The sequence below is a fragment of the Nannospalax galili genome, unplaced genomic scaffold (assembly GCF_000622305.1).
Source record: "Nannospalax galili isolate Female #2095 unplaced genomic scaffold, S.galili_v1.0 scaffold284, whole genome shotgun sequence".
Classification (NCBI taxonomy): Eukaryota; Metazoa; Chordata; class Mammalia; order Rodentia; family Spalacidae; genus Nannospalax; species Nannospalax galili.
In genome coordinates, this window is record NW_008354281.1 from 5,400,050 (window position 1) to 5,412,426 (window position 12,377).

The window sequence follows — 12,377 nt, forward strand, 5'->3', positions numbered from 1 at the left end:
TAAAACATACCTTTAAACACTGGAGATATATATGGCAAATTTGTCCACACTGATTCAACCAATTTCCCTGTGTGTATTTGGTTTGTTTCAAATTGTCCCTACAAGTAACAATGCTCAACAATCACTGATCATACACTTCAGACTTTTGTGGCTATTTCCTTAAGGTAAATTTCTAAAACCACATTGTACCTCCACAGGCATGGGGTAAAACAAGTGCACACACAGGCACACACACACACACACACACACACACACACACACACGCACACACACACACACAAATTAGTCCATTAATTAATTAATTAAATGTAATAACCACTTATTTTGGTAATGTAGTTGATTTGTAAATTTAGGCACTTTATAAACACTATATATTTATACTGATGCTGTAATAATGCTCACTATCATTTCATATATAACTCTTTAGTTTTGGGGGTTTTTAACTCATTTCCAATTTTGGTATGAAAAGTTTGAGGGACACTTCAGAAAAGGATATGCAAAATATCCTTTTCTGGGTGCATAAAAATGTGACTATATCCTTTGTTACCTTCACATTATATCAACAATGTAAAGAAAAAAATTCTTTGAGACACAAATTTTCCTTTCAAATTTATATAAATATCATGTCATTATGTTCAGGCATTTAGTGTTCTAGAAAAAACTATGGCCAGTCTGAATTTTCTACTTTAGTGAGTAATTTTTTTCTGTCTGAAATCTTGGAAGTCTTTCTTTTACTTTGAAGTTTTTAAACTTTCTTAAGTCAGAGTTAAAGAGCCATCACTCCTAATTTTGTCAGGTCTGAAGAGGTCTCATTTCACATGCACTCTGAGGTACCCCCATTAGCTCCTTTATTCCATTTATGGGTTGTGCTCCTGTTCCAGTTATTCTGTACTCATATGTAGGAATATCAGTTGTTTTAGCCTAAATTCCTACCCTTTACCCCCCATAGCAATGCTTTCTAGTGACAGCCAGCACATTTTAAGTTCTTTTGTGTTCTAGGAAATGTAAATATTTTTGTCCAGAATAGTTTTTGATTATGCATTTCATTTTCAATCTCTAATTCTTATGCTAGCTCTTACAGATGGATTTTCTTGAAAGCTTGTTTTATCTCATGGAGCCCCATCTTTTAAGGTACGTTTTTGTATTATTTAGAAATGAACTAAGTCATGTAAAATATAATTGTTCATCTTAATAAATTGTTTTCAAAAGTATTTTAGACCTATACATCCTCAAAATTCCTACTCTTATTTTACAAAATGTTCTTTTCTTAGATAGTTTTGCTTTTTATGCCTCTAAAAGTGAAGAGAAAGCAATCAGGTCTGTTAACGTTTCTCAAATCTGAGTTGACAGACTTTTCTCAGCCTCTTTCATTTTCTTCTTCTAAAATCTTAATTCAGAGGAATACTTTGTGTAAATTAGTGACCCAGGTAAGCAATTCTGAAAGCTGAAAAGAATAAATGCAAAGTGAGAAACACAGAAAATTACCTGAATGAAGGTGTTTCCTACCATGAGCCCCAAAAGATGAAGTGGTATTATTCAAATGGGATAGAAAGAGCTGGGCTTAAGGGAACTTTCTAGTATGTGTAATCTGGATGGGAAGGCTATTGTAGAATGCAAGGGAAACGCAAACTAAAGATAGGTGAGTTCTAGATCATTCCACTCATTCTTAGCTCTATTACAAATTTACCCAACACTATGGACAATAATTTCAAAAATGTGTTCTACTCTAAACTAATCCTGCAAGACACTTCATGGAAAAAAAATGGATCTGCTAGTCAAACAAGCTTGGGAAGTGTTATGATTGATATTCCATACTTTTTGGGGAGGGTCACCTTGTAATCTTGGAAAAAACCTATTTTAGATAAAATTTAGCTAATCGCAGTTTAGAATTTTCTACATCTTGTCTTTAATATCTACTGGTATGGCTGTTCCGATTAAAGACTTCAGAAATCGTTGTTGTGTTTGATGAAGAATTATGAAATCTTTGTCTAAGGAAGAAACATGAGGTTTATATGTGAAAATTTACAGTATGCTGTGGAATTAGCCAGTGGGAGCAAAACTAGAAAAGAGAAAGTTAGAAGTTGCTCTCCTAATCCAAAGCAAAGATGGAACTATTGACATAGAAAAATCTATAGTATCCTAACATCACTATAGAACCTTAGGAAAGGGGAAAAAAACTAAACTAAACCTGCATTTGAGGTTTGCATGGGGAAAAACTGGCTCTGGCTGCTTTTCCTCTGTCTATGCCCAGATATTACATAAAGCCCATTTGCAGAACTGTGACCAGAACGTCAACCTTCAATTTTGTCTCTTCAAATTTCTTCCAGCAAAGAATCTCAGCCACTCCGAGTTGTTTTTCACTCTTTAAATTGGATAAAGGGCAATTTTGTCCTTTGTGTTTCCTTTGCCATTTCCAACTGCATTTATTCCTGAATTGTTCCATCCATTTTTCTTTAAGAGAGTTATCTTATTTTTGTTCTTTGAGAGTTTGTTGTTTTCTTTAAGGCAGAGAACAGTCCTGTGGCTAAATAGTCCAGGTCACAGAGATGTCTAAATCCATTTTATTTTTTGAGTCATGTCTGCTAAGCCTTTTCAATATTACTCTGGCTCCAGCTGATTTACTTTTACTTTTCATACTAAAAACTGGAATGCTTCTTTCATAAATTTGATCTTCTGACCACTTCCTTCCAGCCGTTCATTCAGAAAAGCAATCAATATATTCTAATAGAGAGTTAAGGAGAGTCACTGTACTGTTCCTGCCTTATTAATTCCATTGCATTATTTTTATAAACTCAAGGTCTTTCTTTTTGTTCATTGCTTTCTAATAGTAAATAAATCCCTTAGCACTGTGAACTAGGAGGAAATCAGTTGGGTCATTTCACTTAAGGCAGAATTTCATTATGACATGATAACTTTGATAGGTATGCAGAATGTCCCAAACTGGGTGTCCTTACTAGAATTGTGGGTGGGAGTTTGAGTGAAACATCTATTTCTTTTCTTTAAAAGGGGGATTTGTTTTATTCTGACTTGTCTCTGAGGAAAATTAATAATTATTTAATGTAATCTAACTTCAAAGATAACATGGTAAATTGTAAATTCTATTAAAGGAATCCCTCAGCCTCCAGTAACCTCCTATCACTAGACAGACCCAGCCAATCCTCCTTGAAGGGAGTTAACATCACAATCATCAACATGAATACTTCTTTTAGTATACTTTCTTAAGCTCTCTGCATAAAATAAGTGTTAGACTTTAACTTTTTGAAAATATGAGTCCTAGTTTAGTTGGTTTCTCTGGTTATACACTGTCCTTTGTTCCAAACAAAGATAATTCTAAGCTACCTCATCAACCTTTCTCGGAGGTAGATAGTGCTTTAAAATTGGATGACCGCGAGAACACCCTCTTTGAAAAGATAAAATTTGAGTAAAGAGCTGGTGAAGGTGGCTGTTATCTAGAGGAGAGACATAGAAGAAGGATCAAAAAGTGTAAGTATACCAAGGTTAAGCACATTAAGCTTAAAGAACAGCCAGAAGGCTGTTCTGGTGGGAGCAAAGTTTATGCAAGAGAGTACAGTGGGAAGTGAGATTCAAGAAGTAAAAGGGGATCAGCTGTGTAGGCCTTGGTGGTAACTGAGGAATTTTACTATCAATAAGGTTTGAAGGTAATCAAAATTGTGATCAGAATAATCACTGATCCGTCAGAAAAAGAGAAACTACTCCAGCAGGAAAGGATTTATTCGGGTATAAGAGTATTTGTAAAGTCAACAGCAGGGTTAGAGATCAGAGAAAATTGATGCCAACTGTTTTTTAGATTTGTTAGCAAATTTCAGAGTCATGAAGTTATAAAAATTTTAGAAACAACTATAAAACTATCGACACAAAAGCAGATAATTTCAAGAAAAATCGACAGAGGCCACTGAAAAATTTCCCATCATTGGTGTTTGGTCTGGAACTTTAGTAATAGCAATTCCAAGAAATGTAGGTTCTGTGTTACCAGTTTCTAGAGTGTAAGAGAGGTTATAGAAAGTCTGGAATGTGCTAATGTGTGAATAGCAAACTTGGTATACAAAACACAGCCGGACTTCTGTTTCAAAGTGTCACTCCAGGTTCAATGTTGAGAACAGTCTGAAGAAGTGCAAGAATTAAAACAGAGCAAGAGCCGCAAGATGTGAGCAGTCCACGCAAGGGAAAACAAGAGACCTACACCACCACACTGATCAGGATGGGCTTGAGGATAGTCTACTGATTAGAGATAAATATGACTTCAGAATTTTCTCATATATTAAACATAAAGAACATGGAAAATTAGGATTCAAGGATGAAACTTACACTTTTGACATAAAGATCTGGGAATGTGGCCTTTCCTTTAATGAGATCAGGAAGACTACAAAAAGCAATTAGGAGGAGGGAGACAGTGGAACCTGGTAAAACCAGTGGTTCTCAAACTTGAATTCTATCAGGATCGGATCCAGAATCACCAAGGGACCTTGCTAAAATGCAAGTTTCTGTGCTTGACCTCACCTCAAATTTCTAATTTAGTAGTCTGGGATGAAGAACTGAGAACCTGCATTTCTAGAAATTTCCAGATAACATCACTGGTAACCAGGTATCACACTTCAAGTTGCAGCACTTTAGGAGGAGCATGAAAACACCTTGTAAACATTTTTTTAATGTGTATAGAGAGGAAAAAGAATTTCTTAAAAATTATTTTGTCTTTCTTTTGATAAAATGGAAATTTAACAATTGTAATGTTACCTTGAATGAATAAAAACCACCAATGCTAATTGGTTTATAAATCATCTAAGTGTGGATTTTATGCCTCCATGTTTGTGGTGGCTGATCTTGGCTGTGAACTTGACTGGATCCGGAATTAACTGAATGTGAGGAACTTTTTTGGTCAGATTATTTGAAACCAGAAGATCTCCCCTAAATGTGGGTGGCACCTTCTGGTGGTAGCCCATATAAAAAGACATGGCAGAAGGGAGTTTTTGCTTTTGCCTGCTTGCTTCACTCTCACTTGCAAGTTTATTTTGTTACTTAAAGCTGTGACATTCCTTTGCTGATATTAGAACTAACCTCTTCAGGTTTCAATATATAAGACTGAAGACCAGCATAATTCCAGGAATCCTCTAGGCCTTCAGCATCGGATTGGGACTGCTGAGACACCCAGGCTCATAGACTGAGCAAGAATCAGATTTTCACCCTCTCCAGTATGACACAGCCATTGTTGGACTACTCCGACTCTGTCCCATAAGCCAATTTTATAAATCTCTCTCTCTCCCTCTCTTTCTCTCTCTCTCTCTCATGTGTATATATTTTATCAGTTCTATTCCTTTAGAGAAGCCTGACTGTTAATTAGTAATACAGATTGCAATATCTGGAACGGGGTTTTGACCTGAAGGTACGCCTTCCATCCTTCAAGTGCAAATATGGAAGCCTCTCTTCGATGGCCCTAATCTCCTTAACAATGAGACTGTCTTTTCCAGGACTTGCCTTTGCTGTGACATTAAACTTCCTAGCCTTATTTTCCCTCCAAACTGTGTGTTTGCTCTTTTTTATTGTAGATCTTCATAAATTTCACCAATAAGCATGCCACTGAGTCAATGTTAAGCTGTCTTGGAATTTCCTCTGCCAAAGAAATTAGTCCATTATGTTTTAATTTAGCCTCAAACAAGCTCTTAGACTGTGGGAAGATGATAGTCAGATCCCAGTTTCTGTTTAAGTCTGCTTCCATCTCCCTCTGGAACATCTTGAGCCAAGCCTCTACTAAAATGGCCCATTGAGCTCTGCTTATAGCATTCAACTACTTTTCTAGTCCAAGGCTCCAAAATCTTCCACATTCCTCCAAAATCAACATGGTCATGTTCTTTATAGCAGCACCCCACTCCTGGTACCAACTTCTGCTTTGGTTACTTTTTTGTTGCTATGATAAACACCATGACCAAGACTACATATAGAGTTTATTTGGCTTATAGTTTCAGAAGAGTAAGTGTCCATCATGGAGGGGAAGCATGGCAGCAGAAGTGGCTCAAGCAGAAACTTGAGTGCTCTTCAAGCAGGCACAGGAAACAGAGAGTGGGAGTGGGGGAGAGAAACCAGAAACCAAACAAGGCTTAATAATTCTCAAAGCCTACCTCTAACTAAGCATTTTCTCCAGCAAGGCAGTGCCTCCTAAACCTCCACAAACAGGGCCACCAACTGGACCAATCATTCAAATATTGAAGCCTTTGTCTCATTCAGTCTCACTCAAACCAACACAACGTTATAATTGAAGAGTTGATCTATCATTGCTTACATTGAGAAAAAAGTTTTGAATATTTACATTTGTTCTGTTTTGGAATTTTCATGTTAACTCTTACAATAAGAACAAAAATGAAAAGACTGGGGGCTGGAGAGATGGCTCAGCAGTTAGGAACACCAATTGTTCTTGCAGAAGACTGGTTCAAATCCCAGAGCCCACATGGCAGCTAACAACTGTCTATAACTAAAGTCCCAGGGGATCCAACAGCCTCTTCTGATTGATTTCCTCAGGCATTGCACGATAGGGGTGCACTTACCTACATGCAGGCTATACACACATACACATAAAAAATAATAATAATAAAGAATTTTTTTAACTTTTACAAAACTTTGAGAATTTCATAGATGTGTATATAGGTGTTTTGATTAAATCCATGCCCACTCCCTCCCTTCCAACACCTCCCATATCTCCCCATCACTTTTTTCTTTTTCTTTTTTTTTCTCCTTTCATTTATTTATTTTTATGGGGCTTTTGGGTACTCTAACATTCCCCCCTCTGAAGAGGTAACCCTAAAATCTTTTAAAGATTAGATATAAGCTCCCACATACTTTTGACATTTTTGGCCTTTGGAACAGAATATGTTACTAACAGTCCCAAGGATATTTTGACTTTTAGCCAAGAAACTGGCTACTTTTCTTTGAGGTCTTTTTACCCTAACTGCCTAGCTAATTCCTACCTCCTAGTCTTACCACATCATTCTCTGAAGAGGTTATCCAACTTGCAGATAGGGAATCTGGACACAGACTTCTCTGGCTTCTCCCATGCTGAACAGGAACACAGGGTGAGGCAATTGGGGTACCCCTTCAGTGGGTCTATCTAAAAGACTCCCAAAATTGCATAACTCTTATCTATAGGGAGAAAAGAAAGCCCTTGACTTGTGAATAGATGTGAAGGAGAAGTAAAGGCAAGAGTAATTAACATTACAAGTTCTAGACAGGGAACTAGAAAAAGTTCATATGAGAGTCCATTGGAATTTCTTGACAAGGGCTTCCAAAAGCATCCCTCTATTGGGTTCTTCCTCATTTTTCATTTGACTTCCAAGCCTGGAATCTAGAGTGATGGACTTGGGATTTGCTTTCAGGTATTTTGATAGCTGTTGGAATAGTTAGAATCAGTGTCAGTTCCCTCTCAAAGGCTTATAGATAGGGGGAGAAAACAAATTTAGCCACCATTTTAGAACAATAGTGGGTTCTCTCCCTTTGCTACAGGTGGGCACTACAATATTGGAGACCAAGATTTGAATTCTTACATCTGGGTAGCATTGTCTTATTAGGAACAAAATCATCTGTGAGAGATAATTGTCTAAATAACATCTTATAAGATGCTTTTTCATTTTTAATCTTTACACATAAATCCTTCTTAATAACGCTATACAGGTGGACTCTTAAAAAATTATATTGACCCCTTTATACTTTCCTTTTCAGTGTTTAAGACCATACAGTTGGCCCAAATAAATCAATTTATATTTAAACTTAAGGTCATTTGAGGATCTGTTCCTCAAGGGTCACATGGGCTTGGGAGAAGCTCCTAGCTCCTTTCTTTCCCCAGTTCCATCTATGTGAAGATAAGTCAAAGGTCCTGTTTGACCATGGTTGGCTTCACTTGGAAGCATGAATTAGATGTTTTCTCTGAGTTCTTGGACCAGTGTCCAGTCTACAAATAAAATTTTTAAAAAAATGAAAATATTAGGGAAAAGATTCCAAATTTTTTATCACAATTGTACCTGAGATAGTGCGATGGTTAATATTGTCAACTTGACAGACAAGCTTCTAGCACGCCAGTGAGAGATTATCTAGTTAGGTGAGTTGAGGTAAGGTGATTCATCTTATGGGTAGGTGGCACCATTCCATGGGCTGGGATTCAGGACTGAATAAAAAGGAGAAATCAAGCTGAGCAGAGGCATTCATCACTCTCTGCTTCTTGATTGCAGATGCGATGTGACAAACTGCCTCAAGTTCTGCTTCTGTGACTTCCCCAGTCCCACGTAGACTGTACCCTGGAGCTGCGAGTCAAAATGGACAAAGAAGATGGGCACTAATAGAGATAGCTATGCCATTTGCATTTTTTATCACTGAAACTGCATAAAAATTATTTCCCCTTTAGAGCTGGTGTCTCCCAATTGGCTAGTTCCTCCAATGGGCAGGGCCTGAGGTGGAGCGTGGACTACGAAGGGGCTGCTGGGAACCGTCTTGGAACAGAAGCTGCTAGCCATGGAGAAGCAGCGAGCTCCAGGTAACAATCAGCCAGCTGGAGCAGCTCAAGGACAGAATGGACCGAATCTTATGAACTGGATGGAGATCACTGGCCCCTGAGGCGTGAGCGAATGCTAGCAGGGACTATGGTGCTGTCTGATATGGCGGGCTCTGAGCAGCACTGCCAGAGGCGTGGGGCTAGGCACTGGGTTCTTATTCCTTTGTAAGTTAATAAATGCACATAAAATATATTATATGCTTTGTCTGATAGCACAGGAGACCCAGAGGGAATTTGGGTGACAGCTGGTGAAACTAATTTTCAAAGAGGATAACCAGGTAAGCCTTAGACCTTGATTGCACATGCAGGTCAGGCTATCTTCAACATAGTGTATTTGTTTCATTGTTTTCCAAGTTCACTTCATAATACAAACAGCTGTACTGCTAATTGAAAAGGCAGTATCTAAGCCCACCCTAACCTAAAGCCATAATTTCCAAGGAAAGGTCCTTGCAACTTAACACACTTAACAAGAAACATGGATGATTCTTGGCAAGGCAAGTCTGGGAACACTGCACTTTCTGGTTAGCATAGCCAGGATAAATGAGGGCAAATATGGTAGATGGGAAGGTGCAAAAACTTACAACTTTTTTTTTTTTTTTTTTTTTTGGCCTTTTTGAGACAGGGTCTCCCTGTAGCCCCAGCTGTCCTGGAACTCATTATGTAGACCAGGCTGGCCTTGAACTCACAGAGATCTGCCTGCCTCTGCCTCCCCAGTGCTGGGATTAAAGGTGTGTGCCACCACGCCTGGCTAAAATTTACACCTTTTATTTCATTCTTTGTGAGTTACTTTTTAGAAGGTAACTAAGAAAATACATTTATATTTATTTAATGTTTTAAAATTGTTATTCCTTTTCAACAGCTTTTGAGTGGTGATAGACAATTTTATTAATCAGAATAGCAACTTTCTAAATTTTATTTAAACTATATTTGTATTTTTATCACATTGCTTAAGAAATGTAGATGCTATTATATTAGAAGTATACAAATCACAAATCTATCAGATGTGCTAAAATAAAAAAGAACATATTTGTTGTTAAAAAATCATAGAAGACATTATATTGTTCATGCAGCTCTTGGAATTTGTATATAAACTTTGAGCAAATAGTATATTGTAGTAAAATTATAGCATAAAAAGAGAACATTCCAATCAATGTTGCAGAGCTAGAATGATGACCCTGCAGAAGAATGCACATTTTTCAACTCCAAATTTACTTACTTCTTCTGTGTAAAAGAGATCATATTCAGAATGAACATTAAGCCCAGGAGGAGTGGAAAAAGCATAAAGAAATGCTCCAAAATTTAAAATAAGTTAAAGTCAATTGTTTTTTAAGTAGTTTTAGTTTTTTTATATTTTATTTATTATTTATTTTTTGAATACTGATTTTATTTTATTGAATTTTTGTGTATTTCTTACAGAACATCTTAATCATCTTTATACTACCTTCCCCACTGGCACCCACGCATAACCCCCCCACTGGAATTCATACATTTTGTCATTTGTGTTAAGGCCCATTGTGTGTAGTTAGTGTCCCCAAACATTCTTCGGTGCAGTTTCATCCACTGAGTTCTAGTCAGCCTATCCAGAGTCCCTTACTTAAAGAAGATCAGCTCTTCCTCACTCAGCAGTAAACAGTTGCCAATATTTCTTCAGCTAATATTGGGGTTTGCTGTCCATTTCCCCAGTTCTATGCTCAGTTTTTGTCTGCTTGAGTTTGCATGGGTCTTGTGCATGCTGACACAATTGCTGTAGATTCATATGAGCAGGATCCCAGGAACTTGTAGGACTCTGTTTCCATATGGTCATGCACCTCTTCCCTAGCTCTTACAATCTTTCTGCCCCCTCTTCTGCAATGGTCCCTGAGCCTTGGGTGGGTAAAGTTTAATGTAGGAGTGGGAAGGGAAAAATGGAAGAATGTGTTAGCCATGATAAGTGTTTATGGGTAAGATTCCAAGCATGTAAAATGTATACATACCATTTTAATGTGTGTGGTATAGTGTAACGTATACATGTGCATGTATTTATGTGTGTACATATGTACATATGCATGTGGAGGCCAGAGATTTGTGTTGGATAGCCTCCTCTATCACTCTTAACCATAGTTTTTGAGACAGTCATGTACTGAACCTAGAGCTCCCTGATTAGCTAGACTGGCTGGCCAGCAAGCTCCGGGGATCCTTCTGTCTCTACTTCCCCAGCAACTGGGATGATAGGGGTAGCCATGATCCATTTACAGGATCCAAAACACAGATCCTTGTGCTTGTGTAATAAGCACTTTACTGAATGAGCTATTTTTCAAGCCCCAACCATTCTAATTTTCAAACAGAGAATGGTGAATGACAGTGTGAACTGTGTAGTCATCAACTAGGAAGCAGGATGCTAATTACAAAGTAAGATGCACCTATAAATAAAATATTAAAGAACAGATCAATCAATAAATGCATTGCTAGGACACAGTTGGTTTTCTAAGAAATGTCCTAAAGTAACAATCTTTAATGTTACAGAGAGAATTAGTAACCTATAAAGTCGAAAAATATGATAAACATAGCTTACATGACCATGATCAAAGTCTTTGATAAAGTCTTTCATCAGAGTTTGTGAAAAAGCTAAAGAAGCACCACTGGATGAATTGATAATTATATGACTTACTGTATTAATCACTCCAACTTTTCGTATGTGATGTGGATGATACAGGTCACATGCTCACCAGTTGACAGAGAGCTCTACTGGGGCTATCAACCACATCTAGAAGAACAAATAGATAAGCTGATGGGCTGAAACTAAAATAATGTGAAATTTAAATATTACAAATATTGAGCTGCTCATTTGAATAATGAAAGATTTCTTCAAGAAATAGAAACCTTGGAAGTAATAGAACTAGTGGATTCCTGCTACGAATAGACCTTATACTACATGGGGCTAGCAAAGAAATCTGCTCTAGAACCCTCTGTGGGTCAACAGAGCAGATAATCAAAAAGCAAAGCTCCAGGGATCCGTGAAGACAAGCTGGAGCCTGAATCTGTGGGTTCCCGGCAACCTTGTGTTTTGTGATCTCCAAAGGAAGTTGGTGGTCTTTGCCTGGGAGAGGCACCTGGCCCAGGATGAGGGGACCCTGAAAGAGGAAGCTGATCCACTTCCCTTTACTCACAAAGTGAACATTTCATAAAGTGGCATTTCAGCTGCAGTGTGCCTGAGCTGTCTGTTATGGTGTTATCCTACACCCTTATTAAACTCCAGAGCATGACTGTGCTGTTTCATTCTGCCTTCCACATCGCACACCATATTCCTGAATAGGAAACACAGTTAAGGGACTTCTGGGAAATGCATTTCCAAATTATCTTATTTGCCACCACTGCCATCACAGTTCAACTCTTGAAAACCTGAGTATCTTACACACTTTACCCTTGTTTAACTTCCAAATAAAAAATAAACAATACAGCTATCCCTCATAAAAATGAAAACGTGAAAATTCTCACACCAAAAACTGATAGAAAAATGTTTCTTTATTCATCTTTGGATGACTATACCTTTTTTCTTCTGACTGAATGTCCTTTTAAATATTCTCTAAATTATGCATATATAATTTTAATCAGTATTACTACAATTTATGTTACATGGTGGAGTATGGAAAGGGAGAAAAAATGGTCAATAAAAAACATATTCATCTCGATAAGAGGAAGTAATAAAAGTTATATTCATTATATTCTTCTCAATTATACTCCAGCTTTTAAAATTCTCCTGCTTACATTCTAAGTTGCAATATTATTTGAGATATAATTATTTGTTTATAAATCTATTTTCCCCACTGGATTGTGAGCTTCTCCTTCATGA